The 12,904-nt window shown below is 39.5% G+C and overlaps 1 protein-coding gene across 1 annotated transcript in view; it reads right to left on the bottom strand.

The window, feature by feature from the left end:
* LOC135105905 (lachesin-like) overlaps positions 1–10,957 on the bottom strand; it is a 163,565-nt gene extending 152,608 nt beyond the window's left edge. Inside the window, exon 1 of the mRNA XM_064014579.1 lies at positions 10,934–10,957. The gene's annotated coding sequence lies outside the window, so the exon portion shown is untranslated. The remainder of the gene's footprint in view (positions 1–10,933) is intronic.
* Positions 10,958–12,904: the final 1,947 nt, after the last annotated feature.

Raw genomic sequence — 12,904 nt, 5'->3', positions numbered from 1 at the left:
GAGAGAGAGAGAGAGAGAGAGAGAGAGAGAGAGAGAGAGAGAGAGAGAGAGAGAGAGAGAGAGAGAGAGAGAGAGAGAGAGAGAGATAACATTATCTTCCTCCCACACGGTTAACGCTGACGCAGTAAAGGAGAGAAGGAGGAGAGGATGGAAGGAAGGAATGAGGAGAAAGAGGAGGTGATAAAAGCAGGAGGTAAAAGAAAAGATGTAAGAAAAATTAGAAAAATCGTGGAAAGAAGACATAAGAGCATTAGTAAAATTGAGGAGAGAGAGAAGGAAACGAGGAGAAGGTGATGAGAGCAGAAGGAAAGAGGAAAGTTGTGATAAAAGTTGGAAAAGCGAGAAAAGAAGAGAAAATGGTAAAATTGAGAAAAAAGACAGGAGGAGGAGGAGGAGGAGGAGGAGGAGGAGGAGGAGGAGGAGATGGGAATGAGAGAGAAGAGGAAAGAGGACACAAGAGGAAAGGAAAATAGAGTAGAAAGTAGGAAGAAGAGAAGAGAAAAATAAGGGAGAGAGAGAGAGAGAGAGAGAGAGAGAGAGAGAGAGAGAGAGAGAGAGAGAGAGAGAGAGAGAGAGAGAGAGAGAGAGAGAGAGAGAGAGAGAGAAAGGTCATATTTTTGCTTTTAATCTCAGTTGAAAGCGGTGTCTCTTCCCCTCGAGGCAAAGTTTTGAGACAGTAATGGGTTATCACCTGGCTTTATCAGAGAGAGAGAGAGAGAGAGAGAGAGAGAGAGAGAGAGAGAGAGAGAGAGAGAGAGAGAGAGAGAGAGAGAGAGACACACACACACACCTACCTACACACACACACACACACACACACACACCCTAATTAGAAGCAATGAGAAGTAGCGACAGACTCATTAAACACACCTGCCTCACGTGTTCCTCTCGCCAGGTGCTCGTGACGGGGAACACGTGGCGCTACACCTGCCTGCCCACACCTCACGTGCTTGCCTTATGTGTTACGTCACGCAAGGAGGACTTAAGGCAGGAGATACATAGGGTGTCCATTTAATATGAGACTTGTGTTTAGCATATGTATGTATGTATGTGTATGTATGTATGCGTTTGTGTTTTTATCTCGCCATCTGTACAGCCATCTATGTATGAATGTATGTATATCTGTATTTTTTTTAGAGTAAACAATTTGTTAAAGCATTTAGTAAGACTATTGCATTCCTTTATGTGTTAAAGATTTATTTCTGAGCCACTGACTTTTATATAAGAATTTTTTTTTATTGTAAAGCGTTGTATTTTTGTGGTTAATATCTACCCATCCATCCATCTATCTATCTATCTATCTATCTATCTATTCAACTATCTAACAGGACACGGTAAAAGAAAATGCAATAAAAAGGAGTGAATGCTTCAATATAAAAGCATTACGAGGAAATTGAAAATGAAAGAGCGCAGGATGGAACCAGTGCAGAAGATAAAAAATTGTACGAGAGAGAGAGAGAGAGAGAGAGAGAGAGAGAGAGAGAGAGAGAGAGAGAGAGAGAGAGAGAGAGAGAGAGAGAGAGAGAGAGTGAAGAAAAGAAGTAAATCTGGACAGCAAATTTCTCTATAACATAAAAAAAAAAATACTAAATTGGAAAAATGGCAGTGAAATTTTCGACAAATACATGTTTCTTCTAGTTCTGTTCCATCTCTCTCTCTCTCTCTCTCTCTCTCTCTCTCTCTCTCTCTCTCTCTCCTGTGTATCCAATCTTCACTTCTCATTTCCTCCTCTTCTCCTTCTACGTCTCTGCCCCAATTCATCATATCACATTTTTCAATAAGGCTGCCATCATTATTTGCACCTCCTCTCATAGCTGCCTTTTGCTGCTCAACCTTCCAATTCACTTCCCTTATTTCCTCCAAGCGGCGTCCCTTTCATTTCCTCAATATTCTTATTTATCTTCCCCTTCATGCAGTTTCATTCGTTCTTCGTTCATTGTCTCCTCTCCTTTCATTCCTTATTATCTCTTCATTATAATCTAGACTCTCTCTCTTTCTCTCTCTCTCTCTCTCTCTCTCTCTTTCTCTCTGGTTCGCCATTATTCTCTCCCCCTCTGCCATTTTCCCCTCTTTATAGCGCGGCTGTTTCCTCCACTACGTCCCTTACCTCCCCTCGTTTCCTCTCCTCCTCCTTCTCCTCCTCCTCCTCCTCCTCCCATTCCTTCCCCCCTCACAACTGCCTCCTACACTAAAACAACATTCCATTCATCCCCTTCCCTTCCTACAATTACATCAACCCCCTTACCCTCCCCCTCCCTTCACCCCCACCCACCCAACACCCCCGTCTCCGTGACATTGATAAAAGGTTAGGTTGCGCATAAGGCAGTCATTCCGTGCAATAAAATGCCATTCACACACTTCCGATACTGTGTTATTTATAGTTCATTATCACCCATATCCTCTCTCTCTCTCTCTCTCTCTCTCTCTCTCTCTCTCTCTCTCTCTCTCTCTCTCTCTCTCTCTCTCTCTCTCTCTCTGTCCATTAATCCTCGCGAATTCTCATAAACCGAAGGAAATGGAGCTGAGTAGGGAGACAAGAAATAAGGAGATGATATACTGGATAAACGAGGAGGAGGAGGAGGAGGAGGAGGAGGAGGAGGAGGAGGAGGAGGAGGAGGAGGAGGAGGAGGAGGAGTAGGAGGAGGAGGAGGAGGAGGAGGAGGAGGAGGAGGAAGAAGAAGAAGAGTGCGTGTGTTTGTGTCTATTAAGATTGTAGGAATTGGAAGAAGAAGAAGAAGAAGAAGAAGAAGAAGAAGAAGAAGAAGAAGAAGAAGAAGAAGAAGAAGAAGAAGAAGAAGAAGAAGAAGAGAGAGAGAGAGAGAGAGAGAGAGAGAGAGAGAGAGAGAGAGAGAGAGAGAGAGAGAGAGAGAGTGAGAGAGATAACGGGCATGGAAAAGAAGGACAAGTATGGAGAAAGGAGATAATAAAGAGAAATGGATAAGAAAGAAGGGGATGGAAAAAGAAGAGAAGGGGAAAAAATGGGATGGGAAAGGAAGGGAAAGTTAAAGGAGAGAAAAGTTAAGAAATGGGAATGAAAGGGAGAAAAGAACACTGTTGGAAGGGAAGAGAAGCGAAGAGAAAGGAGGGAAAGAGAAGGGAAGAGAAAGGAGGGAAAGAGAAAGAAAGGGAAGGGAAGGAACAGGAAAGGAAAAGAGGAGGGAAGAGGAAGGAAGGAAAAAAAACACTATTGGAATAAAGGAAGGAAAAGGGTTTGTGACGTCAGTAGGGAAAGAAAAAGGAAATATACTTCTGGGAGAGGGAAACTGGTGAGGAAAATATAATAATAGTGGGGTAAAGAAAGGAAAAATAAAAAGAACACAGAGGTAGGGAAGAAATGATATAAAGTTATAAAAGAGGAAATCGTGTTCCGACAGCGGGAAAGAATAGAAATGTGGGAGAAAATAGAAATGTGGAAGGAAATAAATAATACTTGCATAATAAAAAGGAAATTGAAAAATAAAACAGAAAAAGTGGTAAAGATTTTATAAAGATTAAAAAATATAAATGTAAGAAGACTGAAAGGAACAAGAGGAAAATATTATAATGCTAGAAAAGACTGAAAGAAAAGGAAAAAAATAGAGGTATAATAACTAGCAAGATACAAAGAAATATATAAAAAAAAGGTTATTTACGATAAAAATGCACGCTAATAAAGAAAAATAATAAAAGAAAACGTACCTAAGAAAGAAAACGGCGAAGTGGAGTTGGAATATTAAATGAAAAGTGAGAAAAACGTAGCGAAAATGTGACAAAATACCAAAAGTAAAATGAACGAAAAAAAAAATACTAAAAAAATCTCATTTGGTCAGAAAAAAATAAAATAAAAATAAAAGGTGTCAAATACGAATATAAAAAAAAAACTAGAAAATTATAAGAAATTAATAAGGAAATTCTAAAAACAAAAGCACAGAAAATAAGGGCATTAGGTCAGCAAAAAAAAAAAAAAAAAAAAATATATATAAATGTATCAAATTACGAATAACAAAACAAAAAATGATGAAAACTGTAACAAAAAAAAGTAAAAAAACAGAGAAAAAGATACCAGAATAAAAAAAACTCAACAGGACAGAAAAAAAGAGAAAAAAAGCTATATATAAACAAAATGTGTCAAATACGATAACAAAACTAGAAAAGACCAAAGAAATTCTAATAAAAAGTAAAAAAAAAAACATTAGGTCAGCATACAAAAAAAAAGAAGAAAAAAAGAAAAAAGACGTCCAACTAAAGATGTCCAACTTCCCAACAAAGGAATCCAGCGAGATAAGCCTTACAGGAACCCCCAAATAACATCCTTAAAACCCAGAGCACCCTGAACTCCCACCATCATTTACCCAGACGCAAACTAACCAACGAAAATAGAGGAACAGAATTATTCCCTTCCTTTTCTTTCCCTTCATCCTTCTTACTACTACGGATCAGGTGGGGGTAATAGAAGCGCCTCTGATAGCCCACCCCGTCAGGAGATCCAGGAAAACAACAGTCAGATTATCTCCCTGGCCTTGGACATGCATTAGTGTGTGACGTGTTGTGACGTGTTGTGTTGTGTTGTGTTGTTTTGTGAGTCAGTCAGGTGGTGTTGTGATGAGGGTTTAATCTGGGAATGATGGTGATGATGGTGATGATGGTGGTGGTGGTGGTGGTGGTGGTGTGAATGTGTGTGTGTGTGTGTGTGTGTGTGTGTGTGTGTGTGTGTGTGTGTGTGTGTGTGTGTGTTTACCTTCATTCTACCTATTAATTTACCTGTCTGTTTCTCCCCTTCACTAATAAACTACTAAACATTCTCTCTCTCTCTCTCTCTCTCTCTCTCTCTCTCTCTCTCTCTCTCTCTCTCTCTCTCTCTCTCTCTCTCTCGAAGATACATACATTTATCTAATCAATAACCCATTCTCCTTAGCATGACACACATACACACACACACACACACACACACACACACCATCACTACCACCACCACCACCAATACCACCACCAACACATGACTCCACCTCAACCTTTTCTCTTTAAATCGAAAAGCTCAGATAGGAAAAAAAAAAAAAAAAGAAAGAAAAGGAAAGAAAAAAAAAGAAAAGAAAAAAACATCCGTCCCCTTTGAGTCTATTTCTGAGCTTCCCACCTGCCTTGTCCCTCTAGTTACCTACACATACCCCCCATCTCCCTCTCTCTCTCTCTCTCTCTCTCTCTCTCTCTCTCTCTCTCTCTCTCTCTCTCTCTCTCTCTCTGAGCAGTAAGTTTCGTTTCGTTCCTTTTTTTTTTTTTTGTACATTATTGGCTCAGTATAATTTTTAGCTTCACGCAATCACGTCGTAAAATTTTAAATGCAAACCACAGAAGCTGATCAAGAGAAGTAAAGTCACTTGTTGTTGTTGTTGTTGTTGTTGTTGCTGATGTTGTTGTTATTGATAGTTTATTTATTTCTTTCTATGGGAGGGACTTTGATATTTAATTATTTTTACTACCTAATACTGTCTTGCCTTCCTTCACTCTTGGTAATACACAGCTTTGCAAAGGCCAACAAGTCTGCTGCTACTTACCTTCCTTCATCAGAGAGAGAGAGAGAGAGAGAGAGAGAGAGAGAGAGAGAGAGAGAGAGAGAGAGAGAGAGAGAGAGAGAGAGAGAGAGAGAGAGAGACCCGTTTATTGACCACAGCTTATACAATATGCAAAACGCCATAATCCCTCCCTCCCTTGACACCCTCGCACCTCGTCAGTCTGCGGGAGGTGCGGCGCTCACCATTACCTCGGGGCCTCTGTGTACACCTGACAGAGGAGGGACGCCCACCTGCCAGCCCATCACGTCACAGTAATGCCCTAACAACAGAAGGATGGATGGCCACGAGTCATGCGGCAAACAGCAATATTTCACGTGATATTACGACTCCCACAATACTTCCATCCAATTACTATTTAATGTAGGGGGATTGCTAATGGAGGTTGATTAATTAAGTCCAGGTAAACTTCATCGAATATTACAAGGACAGGTAATATCTTAGTGTCCATCGAGCTCGTGGGAGTGATATTATCTATTATCTCATCCAAATACAATTGTTAAAGGTAGAGAGGATTCTTAATGGACGCTTGTTAAGTCCACAGGTAAAACTTCATTGATTGCTGCAAGGACAGGTGATATTGCAGTGTCTGTATTATTAGTATGGGATTTGTTATCTTCATTTTTTTTTTTTTTGTCAATTGTACTGGTAAATTTTAGGACACTGAAGAAGGAAAGTACTTAGGAGAAAGATGTTAACCCTTTCACTACTACTTTGCACATCTTTCCTTGATTATTATTCACTCGGAGAAATCTTTTTTCTTCTGCAGCCACTTCCACACATTATACTGACTTGAAATTACAAAATATATCCTTTACTTTTCCCACCCTTTTTCTTTTTTCTTGTAGATGCTTATAAAAATTCCATACAATGCTTTTAGTGCGGTGAATTGTTGCAGAGAAAGTTATGAGACCAAGCTATTAATTAAGGGGAAGATCTTTCATCACACTCACTATTATTACTTTTCTTTATGGCCCCCTGACCATCATTACCATCTACACAACACCTTATGCTAAATGTGAACTAGGAAACGTCCATCTCACCAGTGCCATTCTTCACTTCTGCTGGTAAATTTACAAACACTCGCACTGGTTAAAGATAAAGAGGCTAAAAGGAAAAGCGTTAAAGAGAAAGTTATGGGATACCATAGATAGCAAATTAAGGTGAAGCAGCATCATCACACTCTCTTATCTTACCATTCTTCACCACCTCACCACTACCACCATTCGAGATGCCCTCCAGATTAAATCGTTACTAGGAAAGCTCAAGTTGCTAATGCGAGAGGTACAATTTTCATTCCCTAATCACTTCTACTGGTACTCTCGACAACGCTCACACAGACTAAGGAGAAAGGGGTTTAAAGAGGAAGGGGTAAAATGAGAAATACGTGAAAAAGAAAAATTGCAGAGAACACACGACATTACACTCCTACCTAACTTTCCTTCACCATCATCACCACCACCGCCACTGAATTTACGCTCTATGCTAAATGTGAACTAGGAAAGGTCGTGTCAGTAATGCTTCAGTGTTAATAATCCTCATTTTCTGATCACTTCCGATGGTAAAGTCTGGAACACTCACACAGGCTAAGGAGGAGAAAGCTATGACACACCTGAGCTGCAAATTAAGGAGAAGAAACATCATCACACTCTTTTATCTAACTTTTTTTTCTCACCACCTCATCACCATAACACGTACACAACACTGTATCACCATCACCACCATGACACACAACTCATCCCCATCACCACCATAACAACACAAAACAACACAACACACCCCATACTATAGATGAATCAAGGAACGTTCTCGACTCATCTGATGAAATAACACACCTGCAATATACGGTGGACGGAGACACAGGCTAGATATAACAGCAATACAATAGAGTACAAAAAAAAAAAAAAGGAAAAACTAGAGGGACTTAATAAAGAGTGCGACACGAAGCCCTGCAGAACAAAGCGATGGTGGATGCGCGCAGGGGCTTCTGGGAGGAAAAGGAGAAAAAAAAAGGAAAAAAAAAAAAAAAACGAAACCAATTAAGCAGATCTGCACTGGATGGGGGAAAAATAAAGAGGATATTAAGAAAAAAAAAGACAGTTTGTGATTTATCAGAGTTGTACGAGGAGGAGAAAGGGGGCGGGGATAGGAAAACGATGATTAGTGAGGTCAGATGTGTGAATTGCAACGAACAGCCTTTAAATGAAGACACATAAGTATTCTTTCTCATTATCAACAACCTGAATTAAACGAAAAACAAGTTACATTCTAAGAAACGCCCCAAAATCCACATCCTATTACACTTGCACTTAGACTCAGGTAAAAAAATTCGCTTGTTATTTGTCCTTAGATGTTGCAAGAGTGGAGTCTCTTTCTACAGCCTCAGTGAATACGTAGAGGCGGGGAAGAGGACAGAGTGAGGGACTAACTCTTTCACGTGTATGGCTAGCCTTTGTTAACATTAAGAGCGCTGTAAGACCGTAAGACTGCAAGAAAATAAGGGAAGCTGCGGCAGTTCCTCTAAGAAAGTGGCCTGTAGTATGTACATGATGAAATAATAGATTAGTTTTGTCTTTTTCTAAGTACGAAAAAAAAAATGCATTGATTGACTATGAATAGAAAATGAGCATGTTAATTTTATCTTTTCTAGGCTGTACAACCATATGAAAAAAATATATTGCATTGAATAATCCAGGGAAATAAAAAGAAATAAGAAGGGAGACTACTTTCGTCTTTCCTGGTCTATAAAACAATAAAAAAAAATGTAGTGTATTGAACATGTATGGATGAAAAAAATGATGATGTATTTTCTAAACTAAGGAACTATATAAAAAAAGTGTATCGCTGAAAGTAATCATGGACGAAAAAAAAAAAAACAAGCAAATTCATCTACGAAAAAAACAAAAAAAAAAAAACTGTAAAACATATAATTAGTGTCTTAAAAATTATGTACGTTTACTCTTCTCTTCAAATTCTTCTTCCTCCTCCTCCTCCTCCTCCTCCTCCTCCTTGTTCCTCATTTTCCTCCTTCCTCTTATCCTCATTTCCCTCCTCATCTTTTTCTTTCTTTTTCTTATCTTTTTCTTTCTTCTTCTCTTCCTCTTTCCCCACCTCCACCTTATCCTTAATCATCACGTTTTCCTCTTCCTGCATCTCCTTATCATCCTCACCCTTATCCTCCTCATCCCTCTTATCTTTCGCCACCGCCTCCTTATCCTCCTTCTCCACCTCCTCTTCCTCCTCCTTATCTTCCTTCACATCACCATCATTTACATCAACATTATTCTCCTCCTCCTCCTCCTCCTCCTCCTCCTTTCATTTCCTGGCTTGTGTCTTCTCTGAAAGTCTCCACCACTTCACCACAACCACCACCACCACCACCTCCTCCTCCTTACTTGCTTGCTTCCTTGCTTCCTTCCTTCCTTCTTCACAACTTCCTTCAACTTCCTTCCCGTTTGAGTTGCCTCCCTCTCCTCTCCTTCGTCAGGAATACAATAGTCACTTTCCACTCTGTCTCGTTCAAGGTTTCATTCTCTGCTTCGAAAACCACCTCGAGGTTCTTATTGTGTCCCGAAACGCGTCCATTTGAGGCTTCATTGTGTTATTCAGAATCGTCATTAATTTTTTTTTATTTTTTTTTACGGGGGAAGAGCTAAAGTCGTAATGGGAGAGAGAGAGAGAGAGAGAGAGAGAGAGAGAGAGAGAGAGAGAGAGAGAGAGAGAGAGAGAGAGAGTCATCAGTTTCATCGCGTTCAATATACCTCCTTTCTCTCTCTCTCTCTCTCTCTCTCTCTCTCTCTCTCTCTCTCTCTTTTCTCCTCCCACACTCTCTCTCTTTCACGCTTTTTCGAACGAGATCCGAAGCCTCATTTCCCAGGCGGTTCACTGGTTCGGAGCTTCGACAATACTCATACACGAGCGGCGGGGTTCATTCACGGGGGTTTAAGGCTTCATTTCAACAGATTACACTCTCGAGAGAATGAATCCCACACTCTTTTCGTCTCCATTAAAAAAAAAAAAGAGAGAAGAGGAAAAAAAAACATCCAATCTGATCAGCAATTGGACAAAAGCTTATCATGTAAAGTTTTGTGAAAATTAAATTATTCAATAAGTAGTGGGGAAAATTCTCTCTCTCTCTCTCTCTCTCTCTCTCTCTCTCTCTCTCTCTCTCTCTCTCTCTCTCTCTCTCTCTCTCTTGTTTATAAGTTTGCGCCTTTGTCTTTTTTCAAATGTTCTAATTTTCCATTCGTTTGTCTTTCTTAAGTAAACAATGCAGTTCAGATTTCCAGATTTCCAGATTTTTCGCAAGCTTTATCTTATTTTCTCTTATCTTCCCTATTTTCTCCCTATCTCTGCATTTATATCCAGGTTCTCCTTTTTATAACCTCATTTCTACCATCTCTTTCTCTACTCCCGTTCTCTTTAGTCTCTTTCTATCATTATTTTTACTACCAGAATCTCTCTCTCTCTCTCTCTCTCTCTCTCTCTCTCTCTCTCTCTCTCTCTCTCTCTCTCTCTCTCTCTCTCTCTCTCTCTGTGTGTGTGTGTGTCAAAGTCAATACTCGATACAATTTCATTTCTTTTCCTATATCTTTTTTAATTTTGGGAAGTATTCACCATCTTCATCTCGCCTTGTTCATCATCTCCACTCTCATTCTTTCTCGTAATGGCGGACTTTCAGAATTGTTGATGTGTCGAGTCGAGCATTTGTCTGCCTGTCTGTCCGTCTGTCTATCTTCATTGTTGCTCCTGTCCATCTTAAAGAGAGAGAGAGAGAGAGAGAGAGAGAGAGAGAGAGAGAGAGAGAGAGAGAGAGAGAGAGAGAGAGAGAGAGAGAGAGAATATCCTAAGCTCTCCACACCTTCTTCCTCTCCTTCTCCTCCTCCTCCTCCTCCTCCTCCTCCTCCTGAAGGTGAAGATAATGAGGATCTGGAATAAGCTCAGTGTTTTCTTTCATATCATAATAAAGATAGGAGGAGGAGGAGGAGGAGGAGGAGGAGGAGGAGGAGGAGGACAACAACGACGAGAAGGCACAAAAAGAAAATGGAGAAAAGAAGAAGGAAGACGAGGAGGAGGAAGACGAGAAAGTGGAGGAAGAAAAAGACGAGGAGGAAGAGGAAGAGAAAGACGAGGAGGAAGAGGAGGAGAAAGACGAGGAAGAGAAGAAGGACACAAGGGAAAGAGTACATGTCCTGCGTTGGAAATATTGCACACTTGACACAACGAAAATAAAATAAATTTAGGAGAATTCGGGAGAGAAGCCACGGAGAATAAGAAAGCGATAGAAGAGGAAAAAGAAAAGAGAAAAAGAAATAGAAGAAGAACTAGAAGAGGAACAAGAACAAGAAGAACAAGAACAAGAAGGAAAGTTCTATCCCTTACAATACCTCAATTTCGTACGCAGCACAGTTATCTTGGCCTCGCTCCGGCAAACAAATTACCTGAAAGAAGAAAAAATATATTAGAAAATCATAGGTAGTGAAGATAAAAATACAAAGACAAAAATTATACAAGAAATGTGTAAATATATGAAAAAATATGTACAAAGAGACGGAAGAAGGAGGAAGAAGGAGGAAGATGAGGAAGATGAGGAGGAAGAGGAAGAAGTAGAAAAATAATACCACCAATAAAAACATTACAAAAAAAAAAAAAAAATCGACAAGCATAACTTAAAAAAAACAATAATGACCATAAACAAAACAACAACAAGAAAAACGAAAGAAAACTTATATATAAAAAAAACACTAATGATAAAATAACAAAGAGGAGGCTCAAAAAAGCGAAAGAAAACGGGAATAATTAAAGTACCCGGCCATTCAGCTTGATACTGCTAATTAACGTAACGAAGAAAACACATTTAACGAAACCTAATCAGGCTGGTCTTTTTTTTTTTTTCTTTTTCCCAGGTTAGCTCCTCCTTTTCTTCCTGTTAATCCTTCCTCTGCGCCACAAGATCAAGATTAAGATTAATACAGACGAATTTAACTCGGATTGGTAACGACAGTATGGCTTTTATTATTTTATTTGATTAACGCTGTCATATTTACCTGATAATATTTATATTCTATTTATATTCTATTTTTCTTTTGTTCTTTGTCATATTTTTTCCTTTTAGTTATTTACTTTTTTTTTCTTTAACTGTTCGTTTGGCTCTCCTTCTGGGACGACACTGGTTTATAATAATAATATAATAATAATAATAATAATAATAATAATAATAATAATAATAATAATAATAATAATAATAATAATATCTCTCTCTCTCTCTCTCTCTCTCTCTCTCTCTCTCTCTCTCTCTCTCTCTCTCTCTCTCTCTCTCTCTCTCTCTCTCTCTCTCTCTCTCTCTCTCTCTTATGAACAGACATTTTAAAGTTTGTCTCTTCTCGTCGGCCAGTTTCCTCAATAAATAAAGAATAAAATAATAAAAAGAGAAACATGAAAATGACAGACACCCCACGGTTTCAACTCCTCTCCTCCTCTCCTCTTCCTGTCAGTGGTCCCTTTCATAATTTTACTCTAAACTTGCACCGCCACATTTCATTAAGCCTTTGAAGCCACAGGAGTGAATGGGTTAATAATGCCAATGACCAACTTTTTTTAAACCTAATTTTTCACACAATAATAATTCGTATAAAGGGTAAAAAAAAAGAATTGCATCTTTTTTTCTCTCTCTATAAAAGACCCTATTGATTATATTAGGAGTTTTGAAAGAAAAATACTTGTAAAAACGTGCTATTTCTGATCCACTTATTGAAATATTGAAGTCGTCTCTCTCTCTCTCTCTCTCTCTCTCTCTCTCTCTCTCTCTCTCTCTCTCTCTCTCTCTCTCTCTCTCTCTCTCTCTCTCTCTCTCTTTTTCCTTCCCCGCCGTTGAGTCTCTCCTCCACTTTCCTCTTTCGCTCCTCACCTCGTCTCCTTTCCGTCATTCTCCTCCTCCATGTCTGAATTAATAGCGACCAACCTCCTCCTCCTCCTCCTCCTCCTCCTCCTCCTCCTCCTCCTCCTTCTCTTCAACTGATCGTCACACCTGTCACAATGTCTTTCCTTTTCCTTCCGACGTCTATGAATCTCTCTCTCTCTCTCTCTCTCTCTCTCTCTCTCTCTCTCTCTCTCTCTCTCTCTCTCTCTCTCTCTCTCTCTCTCTCTCTCTCTCTCTCTCTCTCTCTCTCTCTCCATTGCAGAGATAAACATGATAATCTTCATTCAAACTAAAAATTGACCATTTTCTGTCAAAGACTTATTGTACCTATTGCTGTGTGTGTGTGTGTGTGTGTGTGCGTGTGTGTGTGTGTGTGTGTGTGTGTGTGTGTGTGTGTGTGTGTGCATGTGTGTTGTATGGCGAATCAAAACTGTTAGCA

Source organism: Scylla paramamosain, chromosome 12 (genome assembly GCF_035594125.1).
Source record: "Scylla paramamosain isolate STU-SP2022 chromosome 12, ASM3559412v1, whole genome shotgun sequence".
Lineage (NCBI taxonomy): Eukaryota > Metazoa > Arthropoda > Malacostraca > Decapoda > Portunidae > Scylla > Scylla paramamosain.
This window is presented reverse-complemented; position numbering and strand designations above follow the sequence as displayed.